Raw genomic sequence first — 14703 nt, 5'->3', positions numbered from 1 at the left:
ATAGCTTCTTCTGTTTTATTTACCACACCTACATTCTTTGTGCATATTCACATAGGAAGCAGCTAGAACTCAAGCAGGCAATTCCTTTATCTTATCAAAAATAGAAGCCAATAGTTGTAATGACTCACTTGTTTCCTTCTGCTTTCAATCCTTATCTTGGGACCACAGATTGCATTAGTTTGTAAGTAATTGTACATCTTTTGTGAAGCACTTTGAAATGGTCTGACCATGTTTAGAATTTCCAAGCAAAGCTAAGTTTGTGACCGAGCCCTATCTCTTTAATGCCACACTTCATATGATTTTGAGATCCTGCACAAGTCACTGACAAAAAATCAGAGCCAAGCACTTATCTAAATTGAGATTTTCCTATAGTTCAATCGATTTGTCATGCTTTTCTTCACTTCTAAAATATACTATGAGCATGTCTTATTATAAATTCTCGGTAACGTGAGTTTCATGTGAGTCTGTAAACAGAGTGACAGTCCTGAGCCTTCACCTACATTCTTAATTTCAATAGAAGCAGATCCATCCTTGAAAATACAAAACATTTGTAAACTGATGGTTGCTTTTCAATTGAAGGTTATCACATATCATAGACACTACCCACTGATTTACCTCTGTTAAAGGTGAAAAATGGGAATTGGATCCAAATCATGGCAAGAGAGATTTGTGCTATAAAGATAAATTTAAGGAAGAATTAAAAATACTAAAGATGATTAAAATCTACTAAAAGATCTCAATTTTGATTATATTTGAAAATAGGATAAACAGATGCATTTTGTATTCGTTTCTTCAGTCTCCTTTCTGATACAGAGTTGGATGAATCCCCTACATATTGCATCTATTTAAAATTATAGAAGCACTTTTCTGTGAAAAAAAAATACAGTATCTTTTCTTATTTTTATGTTTCTAACGAGCATTACTTTAAAAATTGTATTCACATTCAGACATAAGTAGTTCTTAGGGAAGATCAAAAAAAAAAAAAAAAAACCACAGGCTTACATTTTCATTTTTGTCATGCAAGTTCTTAGGTAGTCAACTAAATATATATTTAATCATATCAAGGCACCCAGTTGAGCTATCATTTCTAAACCATTTTCCAGGTCATATAAAGGACAAAGATATCTTCATTGCACACTGTAAATATTTTGTTTAAAACATCAGGTAAGATTGGATATAATTCTAGTTTTCTTTATCAAATTTAGAAGGCTATGAACCACAACACAACAACACACATTCATTCCACTAGTCATTTTAATCAAGTCTGAAAAGCACAGGGCAAACATCACTCCAATCAGTTGTCATCTAGACCCTGGGGACAAATATGCTTAAGCAATGCTGAATTCTCTTGGACGTGAGAAAAGAAACAATTGTGAGAAGAATCTGCACTTCCTTGTAGTAGCCCTGCAAATTCTTGAATGTTGGCCATCTCCTTTCACTAGAAAAAAAAAAAAAATGAGGCAATTGATGAATTTCTGTTAATTCTACTACTCCTACAACAATAGCAAAACTGATGCTATTTTTTTGTATTATTACTTGAAAAAACTCCTCTAGAACAACCACATTTCTTTAAATATATCTGGGCAACTGAATCCCAGGTTTTTCTTCTAAGTTTTACAAACACACACTATCAAGATATGATAACCGTACCAGCACGTTTCCTGACTCTTTTCTATCTTCTCTCTAATTTTGATTATATTCTACTCATACTGAACATTGACTCAGATAAAACATAACATCATTACTGAAGCATACTTTTAATATCTCACCATGATAGTCTTTATACATTAAAAAATTTTTTTCTGGTGAAGAGAGGAAGATGGACCAGGAAATAGGAGACCTAGATTCAATTTTCTGCCTGTGACCTTAATTTGTGGTGTGACTTTGGGCACCCAGGGTTGCAATGTGCATGACTGTCTTATCAGTACTATGAGGATAATTAAGCTAAAAGATCTCTGGGATGTTTTCCTCTAAATTACAATATGCTAAAGTTACAATTTAAACAAATGTTTTAAAATATTTGTTTATTTGGTATACTCAGGTAAATATCCCTTTTTTTTGTTTTGTTTTTGCTTTAAAAACTATAAACCCTAGAAATGGTAGCACTTATGGTATAATTTTAGTGGAACTTTGAAGAGGATCTTTACTGATGTTAAAAAAATTATAACTGTACATCTCTTCTGAAATGAGTTTTTGGATTCAGCATGATTATTTTATACTTGATGAGAATTCAAATATAGAACCAGCAATTGCAACTCAGAGTTATACATGGCATAAGTTAAATAATGAACAAGTCTGCAAATGTATTACTAAAATAATATTTTTGTGGATTTTCTTTGTTTGTTTTACAAACCCTACTAGTACGCCCTCTGAATTTACCAATGCTTAAACTTTTGGAGAATAAATTTGGCATTTTAAGAAACTTTATTCAGTTTATTAGAAACTGTAGAAGTAAAAGCACTCTAAAGTTGAGTTAGATCTCATTGTAATGCAAAGTTTTGATGTTAGCCATTTCTGTAACCTGCAGTGTTAGTTTTCTGGTTCAGTAACCATTAACTTGCCATCTTAAAACTTATTCCTCTTTTTATTCCTATTAAGTCCCCCACTCCCCTACCTCTACCCAACCACTCACCCTGCCTCTCTGTACCATTGATTTATGATGCAGCTCACTCTGACCTTTCTCCACCAGCTGCTGACCAGGCACTGAGACATCTCAAAGGAATACAAAATACTGGGGGCCGGTGGAATCAGTGCAGTCTGTCTATCTATCATCTACCAAATTTCTCTCATCATTGGCTTTAGCTACAGAGCATTCTTTCATTGTCAGGTACATGTTGATGTTGATGTTGATGTTGTATAATAAATACAGTTAACATCATTTTATATCGACACCAAGTTTCTATTTCTTACAGATTTTACCCAAATCATCATCAGTTTATGTATTCTTTCTTGACCCTCAAACAGTTACTTGGAAACTAATCTAAATCAGAATCATGCATCAGAAACCTCATAATTTATTAACTTTGCCTCAGGGTTTTTATTACCACTTTCCTTAATTCTCAGCTGATTTATATTGGTTTTACAATTCTGCAGAGAAAATGCCAGATTATTTGTAAGATAATAGCACAGTTTCATCAGCTGCGGCATGAATACAGATAAGGAAAGAAAGAAATATAACTTACGGAGCACCTGATTTATAAGCAAAAGAAAAGCACTTCAGACTGATTAGACAACTGTCTTCACTTCTCTGAGGAAAATCTTTGGAATATAGTATCATAGTCTCCTAACTTTAGCATACTGATGTGGACATCAGAACAGGTAACTTTTAGATAACCAAAGGGTATGAAGGGCTAAAAATCAAGGGCATTCTGAATCATACTTCGCTTGAAATTATAAGTTGAGCCATGATGAATACTCTAAGATAAACTAAAAATCTTTGTTGAGAAATGTAGACAAGAAAGGAAAGTTAGGTAATCAGAAAACCCAAATATGTAGACAGAACATTGTTCAAAAGCATACCTGAACTAACACTGATGGAGCTGTCTTTGTTTCTTTAATTCCCAGAGGTACTTACAAGCTATATACTTTCAATTGGTATCATATTTTATGTGTGACATTCATAGTTAGAAACGTCATGATGTAATCACTTGCTCTTGGAAAAGAAGCTAGAGAGAAATAAAGTTTTGGGAACTTTATTTCCTTTTTAACTTTTATTTTAGGTTTGGGAGTACATGTAAAGGTTTGCTGCATAGGTAAATGCGTGTCACGGGGGTTTGTTGTACGTATTATTTCATCACCCAGGTATTAAGCTCAGTACCTAATAGTTATCTTTTCTGCTTCTCTCTCTCCTTCCATCTTCCCTCCTCAAGTAGACCCCAGTATCTGTTGTTTCCTTCATTGTGTTCATAAGTTCTTATCATTTCTATTCCACTTATACATGAGAACATGTGGTATTTGGTTTTCTGTTCCTGCATTAGTTTGCTAAGAATGATAGCCTCCAGCTCTATCCATGATCCCACAAAAGACATGATCTTTTTCTTTTTTATGGCTGCATAGGATTCCATGGTATATATATACCACATTTTCTTTTTCCAGTCTGTCACTGATGGGCATTTAGGTTGATTCCACATCTTTGCGATTGTGAATAGTGCTGCAACGAACATTCATGTACATGTGTATTTATGGTAGAATGATTTATATTCCTCTGGGTATATACCCAGTGATGAGATTGCTGGGCCAAATGGTAGTTCTGCTTTTAGCTCTTTGAGGAATCACCATACTGCTTTCTACAATGGTTGAACTAATGTACATTCCAACCAACAGTGTATAAGTGTTCCCTTTTCTCCATAATCTTGTCAGCGTCTGTTTTTGTTTTTTGGTTTTTGGTTTTTTTTTTTTTTGATGTTTTAGTAATAGCCATTTTGACTGGTGTGAGATGGTATCTCATTGTGGTTTTGATTTGCATTTCTTTAATGATCAGTGATGTTGAGATGTTGAGCTTTTTTTTTATATGCTTGGTGGCCACATGTATGTCTTCTTTTGAGAAGTGTCTCTTTATGTCCTTTGCCCACTTTTTAATGTGGTTGTTTGTTTTCCTCTTATAAATTTGTTTAAGTTCCTTATAGATGCTAGATATTAGACCTTTGTCAGGTGCATAGTTTGCAAATGTTTTCTCCCATTCTGTAGGTTATCTGTTTACTCTGTTGATAGCTTCTTTTACTGTGTGGAAGCTTTTAAGTTTAATTAGATCCTGCTTGTCAATTTTTCCTTTTGTTGTGATTGCTTTCGGTATCTGTGCCATGAAATTTTTGCTCATTCCTATGTCCAGGATGGTATTGCCTAAGTTGTCTTCCAGGGTTTTTATAGTTTGGGGTTTCACGTTTAAGTCTTTAATCCATCTTGAGTTAATTTTGAATGTGGTCTAAGGAAAGGGTCCAGCTCCAATCTTCTGCATATGGCTAGTCAGTTTTCCCAGAACTGTTTGTTGAATAGGGCATCTTTTCCCCATTACTTATTTTTGTCAGCTTTGTGAAGATCAGATGGTCATAGATGTGCTGCCTTTGTTCCGGGCTCTCTATTCTGTTCCATTGGTCTGTGTGCCTGTTTTTGTACCAGTACCATGCTGTTTTGGTCACCGTAGCCTTGCAGTGTTGTTTGAAGTTGGGTAACATGATCACTCCAGCTTTGTTCTTTTTGCTTAGTGTTACTTTGGTTATTCAGTCTATTCTTTGGTTCCATATGAATTTTAAAATAGTTTCTTCTAGTTCTGTGAAGAATGTCATTGGTAGTTTGATAGGAATAGCATTGAGTCTGTAAATGCTTTGGGCAGTATAGCCATTATGATTATATTGATTCTTCCTATCCATGAGCATGGGATGTTTTTCCATTTGTTTGTGTCTTCTGTGATTTATTTGAGCAATATTTTGTAATTCTTATTGTACAGATCTTTCACCTCTACGGTTAGCTATATTCCTGGGTATTTTATTCTTTTTTTTGTGGCAATTGTGAATGGGATTGCCTTTCTGATTTGGCTCTTCGCTCTTGGTTTGGCTGTTGTTGGTGTATAAGAACACTAGTAATTGGGACCTCTTTTTAAAAACTATGCTGAAACCATTTATAAAGAGAAAAAATCAAAATATTGAAAAACACATAATGTTAACCAGCTAATTTCTAGACTTGCTTTTAAATTACATGATCACTCTTTTTAGCAAATATACCACATTTAATTCTAAGTCTGATAGATTTTTGTCACCATACTGCTGTATTCTGCTAGTGAATACAAATTATTTAATAGCCTGCCATTAAATTCTTTAATGAATTCATCATCTAAGATTAAGGTGCTAAATGCTCACTCTATTGCTTGGTGCGTTTTCTCTAATTTAAACAGAAAAATTTTACAAACAACAGACAAGTTCCTTCTAGCTTTGTAAATGAGTCAATACATCAATACAAAAATTCCTTGCTTCTGTTGAATTATTCATACTACTGTCATCAGATTAACAATTCTGCCTTAATTTGGTAGCTCAACTCATTTTTTTGTCACACAAAGAATTTGAAAAAGACCTTTATGTAGTAAATGAGTGATGTTGAATTGGTTTTTCTTTAAGGTCCTTTTAAGGTTTCTACAATAAAATATTAATGTTTTCTTTTTCTTTTTTTTTTTTTTTTTTGAGACAGAGTCTCACTCTGTCACCCAGGCTAGAGTGATCATACATAGCTCACTGTAGCCTCAAATCCTGGGCTCAAATGATCCTTTCGCCTTAGCTCCTGAGTAGTTAGGACTATAGACCCATCCAAACAACTATGAGGTAGTATCTCCTTGTGGTTTTGATTTGTATTTCCCTGATGATTAGTGATGTTGAGCACCTTCTCATACACCTGTTGGACAGTTAGTCTTTGGAGAAATGTTTATTCATGTCCTTTGCCCATTTTTAAATTGGGTCATTCAGATATTTTTGGCTATTGAGTGTGTGAATTTCATGTATATTTTGGATATTAACCACTTACCAGACATATGGTTCACAGATATTTTCTCCCACTCTGTAGGTTACCTTTTCATCTTGCTGATTGTTTAATTTGATGTAGTTTGTCTTGTTTATTTTTGGTTTTGTAGCCTGACCTTTTCCTATCCAAAAAATCATTTCCAAGGCCACTATCAAGGAACTTTTTCCCTATTTTATTCTAGAAGTTTCATGGTTTCAGGTCTATGCTTAGGCCTTTAATCCATTTTGAGTTGATTTTTGTGTGTGAGATAAGGGTCCAGCTTCATTCTTTTGCATGTGGAGTAGCCACCATCTTGACAATCCTTAGAAACTCTCTGTAAATGTCAGGGGTGAAGATGAGGGGGTAGGATGGGACTTAGCATGCAAATTCACAGGCAGGTATCCAGAGAAAATCCTTTTATATCCTTGTAGAGATCACAACACAGACCTTTCCTGGGAAAATTCCCACTCTAAAATTGTATGTGTTTTAATTAAAAACAGTCAAATCTTGAATGTATTGGTTTTTATTGCTGCTTTAACAAATTACCACAAACAGTGGCTCAAAACAGCACAAATTTATTGTAATTGGTTCTACAGGCCAGAAGCCAGAACATAGTTCTCACTGAGCTAAAAATCAAGGTGTTGGCAGCACTGAGTTCCTTTCTAGGAACTTTCTAGTTCCTTTCTAGGGGAGAATCCATTTTTTTCCCCCCAGTTTCTAGAAGTTTATATTCCTTGGTTCATTTATTAATCCATTTTCATACTGCTATGAAGTACTGCCTGAGACTGGATAACTTATAAAGGAAAGAGATTTAATTGACTCACAGTTCAGCATGACTGGGGAAGCCTCAGGAAACTTGCAATCATTGTGGAAAGCAAAGGGGAAGCAAGGTACCTTCTTCAAAAGGCAGCAGGAAGGAGAAGTGCCAGGCGAAGGAGGAAGAGCCCCTTATAAAACTATCAGATTTTGTGCGAACTCACTCACTATCATGAGAACAGCATGGGGGAAGCCACCTCCATGATTCAGTTACTGCCACCTGATCTGTCCCTTCACATGTGGGGATTATGGGGATTACAGTTCAAGATGAGATGTGGGTGGGAACGCAAAGCCTAACCATATTAGTTCATGGCCCCTTCCTCCATCTTCAAAGCCAGTAACAGTGGGTCTAGTCCTTCTCATGCTGCTATCGCTCTGGTTCTATATACCCAGCAAAGGTTCTCCACCTTTTTTTTTTTTTTTTTTGAGACGGAGTCTCACTCTGTCGCCCAGGCTGGAGTGCAGTGGCCGGATCTCAGCTCACTGCAAGCTCCGCCTCCCGGGTTTACGCCATTCTCCTGCCTCAGCCTCCCGAGTAGCTGGGACTACAGGCGCCCGCCACCTCGCCCGGCTAGTTTTTTGTGTTTTTTAGTAGAGACGGGGTTTCACTGTGTTAGCCAGGATGGTCTCGATCTCCTGACCTCGTGAAGGTTCTCCACTTTTGAAGACTCAGGAACCCACCTGGATAATCCAGGATAATTTCCCTGTCTCAAGATTCTTAAACTAATTCACATATTTTTATTTATTTATTTAAATTTTATTTATACAGAGAGACAGGGTTTTCCTTTGTTGTCCAGACAAGTCTTGAACTCGTGGGCTCATGCAGTCCTCCCACTTTGGCCTCCCAAAGTTCTGGGATTACAGATGTAAGCCACTGTGCCTGGCCTTATTCACATCTTGAAAATTCCTTTTGCCATATAAGGTAACATATTCACAGGTTCCAAAATTAGGCCATGGACAATTTTGGGGAGGTAATTATTCTACCCAGTACACCTTGGGAGGCATTTATTTGCTAACCTTTTTTCTTTCTTTCCTCTCCCTGTCTGTACTGATACCACGGTTATTCTATCTTCGCTTCACTTCCTTCTCCAGGAATTTCATTTATTCTCATACATTTGACATTTAAAGAGGATGACTTTTTACCACCAACATATGACAAATTGAGCACTTTTTGTTAAAATTTCAGTTAACAATGTGAAGTCAGTAATCTGTTACTTATTTTCATTTATATGACATGTATATTAGTTGTTAAACAGGCAAAGGTTTAGCTAATTTAGTAGGTTGTAACAACTATGTATAAACTGTGCTTATTTCCTTATTAGCTAAAAATGTTGACATAGATAAATGAAACTTTTAAATCTAGAATGCCTTCTGACTGGGAGAAGGACTGATTTTCTGTTAGAGTCAAGCTGGTTTTCAAAGTTGCTACTCACTTGACTATCCCTATGTAAAAATTGTACTAAAATTTAAAATTTAAAAATTTAAAAAATATTACAGGGATGGGAGCATGGGATAGGTAATGGAAGGAGATGAGAGTCTTGGGTAAAGTTATTACCCTTAGGAGTTGTATTTGTCATACAGCCTCTGGTTCATGACTTTTTTATTTCAAGTCACTAAACTCTACTCACTTTAAAGCTAATGTTGCCAGATAAGATTCAGCACATTCAGTTAAATTTGAATTTCAAATAAATAATAAATAACTTTTTAGTATAAGGATGTCCCATGCATTATTGCAATATTTGGTTAAATACTTCTACCAAAATTGCTACTTACCTGAAATTCAAATCTATCTGAGTATTTTGAATATTTATTTGATAAATATGGCAATCCTATTTGTAACTAAAATTTTCGTATCTCTGGCAAAGATCAAGTTAAATTTGTCGTCAATTGTTCTGCTAAATTTCTAAGCACTTGAATTAGGGGTGGGATGATGAAGCTATTCACCATTTAGGGAAACAAGCTGAGTGCCAGCATTTCTTCCTCTTCTTTCCTTTAAGGAAATTTATGAGCAATAAGTTTTCTGGCTTCTTATATTTCACTTTTTCTATTTGAATCACAGGCTGTCCAATTCAGAAACATTTGCAATAATATAGAAGACAATGTAGACCAACCTTGGAGTATGATTTTAAATAAAGATGTGATTAGCTTAATGTAGTACAAGAACATATTTTTATCAACTTTTCAAAACTTTATTTTCAAAACACTATTTTTAAAGTTGCCACAGATCAAATTCCATTATCACTACCAGCTCTAAAGAAACTGTATTACTTCAGTTCTTGTCACCAGTTGAAATTTTTGATATATCAGATGTGGCTTAAAATGGAGAGGTGGCTGGCTTGTTGCTCATACATCCTTGGACTGTCCAAAATGTTAGTTGATAAGGGATTTTTTGGCATGGGGTTCTCTTAGTAGATAACTGGAGCTCTTGGATCAAATTTCTTTCTTCATTTTACCTTTGCCATCAACCCTAATGCCTTTTACATCTACATTAGTACATTTTAGGCTTCTCCACTTTGAGATCTTTCACTCTCTAATTTTGCACAGGTTCACTTTCCCAACATAATTTCCATATATGGGTGTGGCATTACCCCTGGATTTTATCATCGTAAATTTCCCAGAGTAAATGGAGCCATTTTTCCTTTAGGACCACATTCTTATAGCTTCTGTCTTCTCTACTTCTCTATCAGGACACTAGTCTTACTTCACCTAGTGAGTCTTCCTTGACTACCTTGCATTTATTCCCTGCTTGACTTCCATTCTAACCATTCCACACTACAGATCACCTTCTATCATGAAAATAATGACCTGGGCATCAGTTCCATGACCTCACCAACTTTCTTCTTTGGCACCTGATCCTTGACAAAAAGAACTCTGTTAAAGGATAGAAGACGCTGTGGGCCAGATCCACTGCAAAGTCAAGTGTGTCATTAAAAGGATTATGAGTATGTCTAGAGTCAGACCAAAGTATGAGAGGCATACAAAATCCAATCAGGACTAAAAGAACGCAAAAATTTTGCAGAGTCCTATCAGACAGTAAGGAGATTAATGAAATCAAGTCTCAGCATGAAGGAAGTTAATTGCAGTCATGGTAAGGATGCACAATTCTAGCTATCCCAGTTAGGTGATTAAAATCGGTTTGTGAGCTGCATAGACTTGCTGACACAGTTTGTATAAAATAGCTGCAATCTATTTTGTGATTCTGGAAAAATCATGGAAGTATAGATTTCAAGTTCCACTCACTGGTCTTAAATTTCTGAACAATAAATAACTATCAAGATTTTAGAACTTTGATTTAACAACTTCATTCTATTAATAGTTGAGATGGTAAATTTCCTTCACTAAGTAAATCTCTTGAAACTCAGAAAAGTTTAGAATTAAAATGGATGCAATGAAGTAAAATGAAACCCATGATATTTAGGCTTTTATATAAAAACATTTTACACAATCATAAGGGAAATATGTGTGTTATTTAATCTAAGAGATTACACATGTCGCTTTCATTTGAAATATGATTTGGTTTAGATATGTGACTTAAGTGAAAAAGTATAATAGAATTTGAATAATTTGTTAAAATCAGTTTCAGAATATGAACAATCGTGATTCATATTTTTATAGATACAATTAATTAGCTCTATAGAAGTGATATAGGAGCTGTGGAAGGCCTTACTTTTTAGGGTATAAGTGTGCCTGTGCAGACACTTGAAATGCTTGCAAAAAATCAAATCTATTAAATTTATAATTTAAAATGTGGCAAAGTATAATTAAGTATTTAAACATAATTACTTACATGATTGTAATCTGTTCAACATGAATCACTTGAATTCATGTTCAGTGAAAAAGAACAATAAAAGAACATCTGAAAGTGATTATTCTTATTTTATACACAAATATTAGATTTTTTAAGTGAAAGATTCGGATGTTGACCTCAAAGGTTTAAGAAAATCTTACCTTTAAAAGTATCTGAATATTAATTTGAAATCTAAATAACTATAAATAGCCCTTTCTGAACACAAACCGAAACACTCAACCTAACCCTTAACAATTGCACTTCCCTACTTTTTTCCACTGTCAGAATATGCTAAACACTTTTTTGTTTTACTCCAAATACTTCTTTTTTGTCCAAGCCCAGTTGAGGCTGTGCCTCAGATATTAGAATGTATTTCCTAAAATGCAGCTCTCAATGATTGCTTCCTGTTTTGACATTTCAGTACCCTTTTTCTCTTCTTTTATTCAGTTTAGCCTTAATTTAATAATTTTTCAGTCAGAACAACTTATCTGTTAATCCACCTAAAGGAATATATTTGCATCCTTATGTGTTGTTGTTTGGTACTGGGTAGACCAGTTGTTTACATTAAATCCTTTACTGAATGATTAAGGTATTTCAACAATTCATCAAATTTTTGCTTTTTACACTTTCTTGAGGTACAATTTGCATGCCATAGTTTTTCCCGTTGAAAGTGCACAATGCAATAATTTTTAGTAAATTTAGTAACTTACTAAATTACTAGTTGGGTGCAGCAATTCAACAATACTCTCAGTGACCATTGCTCTTTGTGTCTTTCCCTTCTGCCACCCTCAGTGATTTGATTTTCTTTCTAAGGTTTGTCTAAAACAAGTTTGCAGTATACCTATGATAGCTCCAGGAACTGCATCTTCAAAGTAATGCATTCACAGCCAGAAGATATAGCCCTTCTCACTGTTTCTCTTTTTATTAAGGATCAAAATTCCTTCCAGAAATCCCCATAAAAATTTCCCTTACATTGTTTGATTGATACTAGGTCACATGCTTATTCCTGATTTGGTAACCCAGTGGGTTACCATATTCACTTAGACCAATTTTACTCTATACCCAGCCTTCCTCACCTAGCACTGGGTGAGAAATAGAAGGTATATTATTTTAAATCTCACTATTATCATGATTCCTTTGACAATCTTTAGAATTCATGTTGGCACTGTCCGTTTATCTTTCTAATCCTCAGTTTCCTGCTCGATAAAACAAAGGGACTGGATTTAGACGAGGGTCAGGAAAATCTCTGAAGATTCCTTCCAGTGCAGACGACTTGCTGATCCCTTAGAGTTTTTCACAGTTTCCCTTATCCATTCCAATGGGGCTTGTAGGGAGCCTAGCTCCATTCTGATTTGATTCCAGGAACTACAATCAAGGTGTAGAGGTGAGGAAGAAATTTTTCTTTTCATTTATCTTTAGCCAAATGTACTTTTTTCTCCATCTGACTTTGCTTGGGGCCATAGGCTTGTATTATCTTGTATTATAATGTACTTCTATTTAGATAGCACTGAAAAAATTGAAATCAGGGTGTTCAGTGTTAAAACCCCTGGTTTAAAGTATGTCTTTGTGGTTTGGCTTATCTGTTATTTTAATTAATTTCTTTTTCTTTTTCTTGCAGCCATAGCAATTGTCTGCTATTTTAAAATACCATGATGCTTAAATATTCCAGCTGCTACATAGGACAGGTGTCTGACGATCCTCAGCACAGTAGTCGAAAAATAGAACTTGAGCCTGGAATACATTCTCTGGCATAGCCATAGTCAATCACCAGTATAATTAATGTAAATAGACACTGGATAGCTTTTTTTTGAATTCCAGTGCAGCACAAAGAGACTTTCATTGTTTCCAAAAAGAAAATGTTTGAGATTAAAATCTAGAGTTTTATGACTTAGAGGAAATTTTATAGCTTACTCCAAAAAGGGTAAGGCACAAAATATTCTGTGCCAAAGGATGCATATTTGGCATTTTTCCTATGAATCCCTTAGTGTAAGTGGCATGATGAGATTTTCTTGGTTTCAACACAGATAATGTGTTGAGGTAGTGCTGAGGCTGAGAGGTGGGTGGGATGGGTCTTGGAGAAGGAAAAGATTTGTTTTGCAAGGTTTATGGAGAGCTGATGCAGTAGTGAGGCTAAGACGAGGGGCGTTTACTTGCTACTTACATTGAGTTCACTAACATCTGCAGCACTTTACTTGCATTATCCACACCATTACCACGGGAAACCTATAAAGTAAGTATTCCTCTCTTCATTTTACAAATAAGGAAACAGAAGATTTAGAAAATTTTCCAAGCTCACAGAATTATTAAATGGCAGAACTGGGACTCAAACCCAGGTTTGATTAATTTTAGAGACATGCTTTTAACTACTTGGACGCTGACAACCATGGAATTGTTGGTATGAAAAAAACGTATTCTTGAGGTATATTATCTATGGTCTTAATATCAGAGAAGTGCAGTTGAGTCGCTATTAAAGAATATGGTAAAATTTTAAAATGGATACCATACAAAGGTATAAAAATAATTATAAATATTCTGTTTGGGGTAAAAGGTATCAAAATAGCCATGCTCAGTGGAGGGGTAAGGAACTCTTAGTGGAGATTGATTAATTGGGAGATAGTTGATTAATGGGGAGTTAATTGATTAATTGGGATTGATTACTTTGGGAGCAGGTGGGAAGATAGGAAGTTGTATAAAATAAGGGAGAGATAACTTAGTACCTGGAAAAAAAAGAAATGGAAATCGGTAGAAGCTAAGAGTTCAATGGAAAAAAAAAGGAATAAAAGAGATTGGAAAGGAACAATGAATGTAGCATGGAAGATCCAAGATGACGGGAGTTCAGGGGCTAATTACAGCAGTGGGAAAAAAGTAATGTGTAAGCTGGAAGCCAGAGATAAGAGCCAGGTAAATGAAGAAGTTGGGCCCCAACAGGAAAGAATTATAAAGACTAGAAGGAGCAGGAGCCATGTGGAAAAATATCATGTAGTACTTTTAAGCTTGACCTGTCATCTATAGCAAAACGAGCAGGCTTAAGTACCAAATTGATCTGACTGAACTATGTTGAAATGTACTGTGGTTTTATATCCATATGCACTTGGTCTGTGGAGTTGTGGGAAAAGCATCAGTGAGTAGGAAGCCCAAAGATTTGGGTCAAGTGTTAAATATGCTATTTACTGTCTAGCTGTATGACCTTATATAAGTCACTTGCAGTCTCCGAGCCTTCATGTATTCATCCATAAGATGACTTGTTGTTTATATTAAATGGGATGTGGTATGTTAAAGAGCTGAATGCATAGTGATACAGAAGTACTTTCCGTAATACTATTTTTCAAATATTTTAAATGAAAAATTAATGAACTTATAAATTAAAAGATTCAAAAGGGACAAAAAGGTATACAATGAAAAGCAATTCTCCTTCCCACCAGTAACTCTGTCCTACTCCTTAGGACATTCACCATAAACAGATATCCTGAATTCGTCTAGAAATATTATATATAAAATCTCCTTATTTTTCTTTTTTACTATTTTAAAGGGGATAAACTAAACTTTGCTTTTTTTCATATAATAATATATTCTGGAGATCATTTTCTAAAAGCACATGTAAATATACCTCATTATTA

At 35.0% G+C, this 14703-nt stretch overlaps 1 long non-coding RNA gene across 1 annotated transcript in view; it reads left to right on the top strand.

The window, feature by feature from the left end:
- The window catches only part of LOC105511881, a 57089-nt gene extending 44112 nt beyond the window's left edge, over nt 1–12977 (top strand). Inside the window, exon 3 of the long non-coding RNA XR_001001785.1 lies at nt 12705–12977. This is a non-coding gene — a long non-coding RNA (uncharacterized LOC105511881). The remainder of the gene's footprint in view (nt 1–12704) is intronic.
- The last annotated feature ends 1726 nt before the right edge of the window (nt 12978–14703 follow it).

Source organism: Colobus angolensis, unplaced genomic scaffold (assembly GCF_000951035.1).
Source record: "Colobus angolensis palliatus isolate OR3802 unplaced genomic scaffold, Cang.pa_1.0 Scaffold206, whole genome shotgun sequence".
Taxonomy (NCBI): domain Eukaryota; kingdom Metazoa; phylum Chordata; class Mammalia; order Primates; family Cercopithecidae; genus Colobus; species Colobus angolensis.
This window is presented reverse-complemented; position numbering and strand designations above follow the sequence as displayed.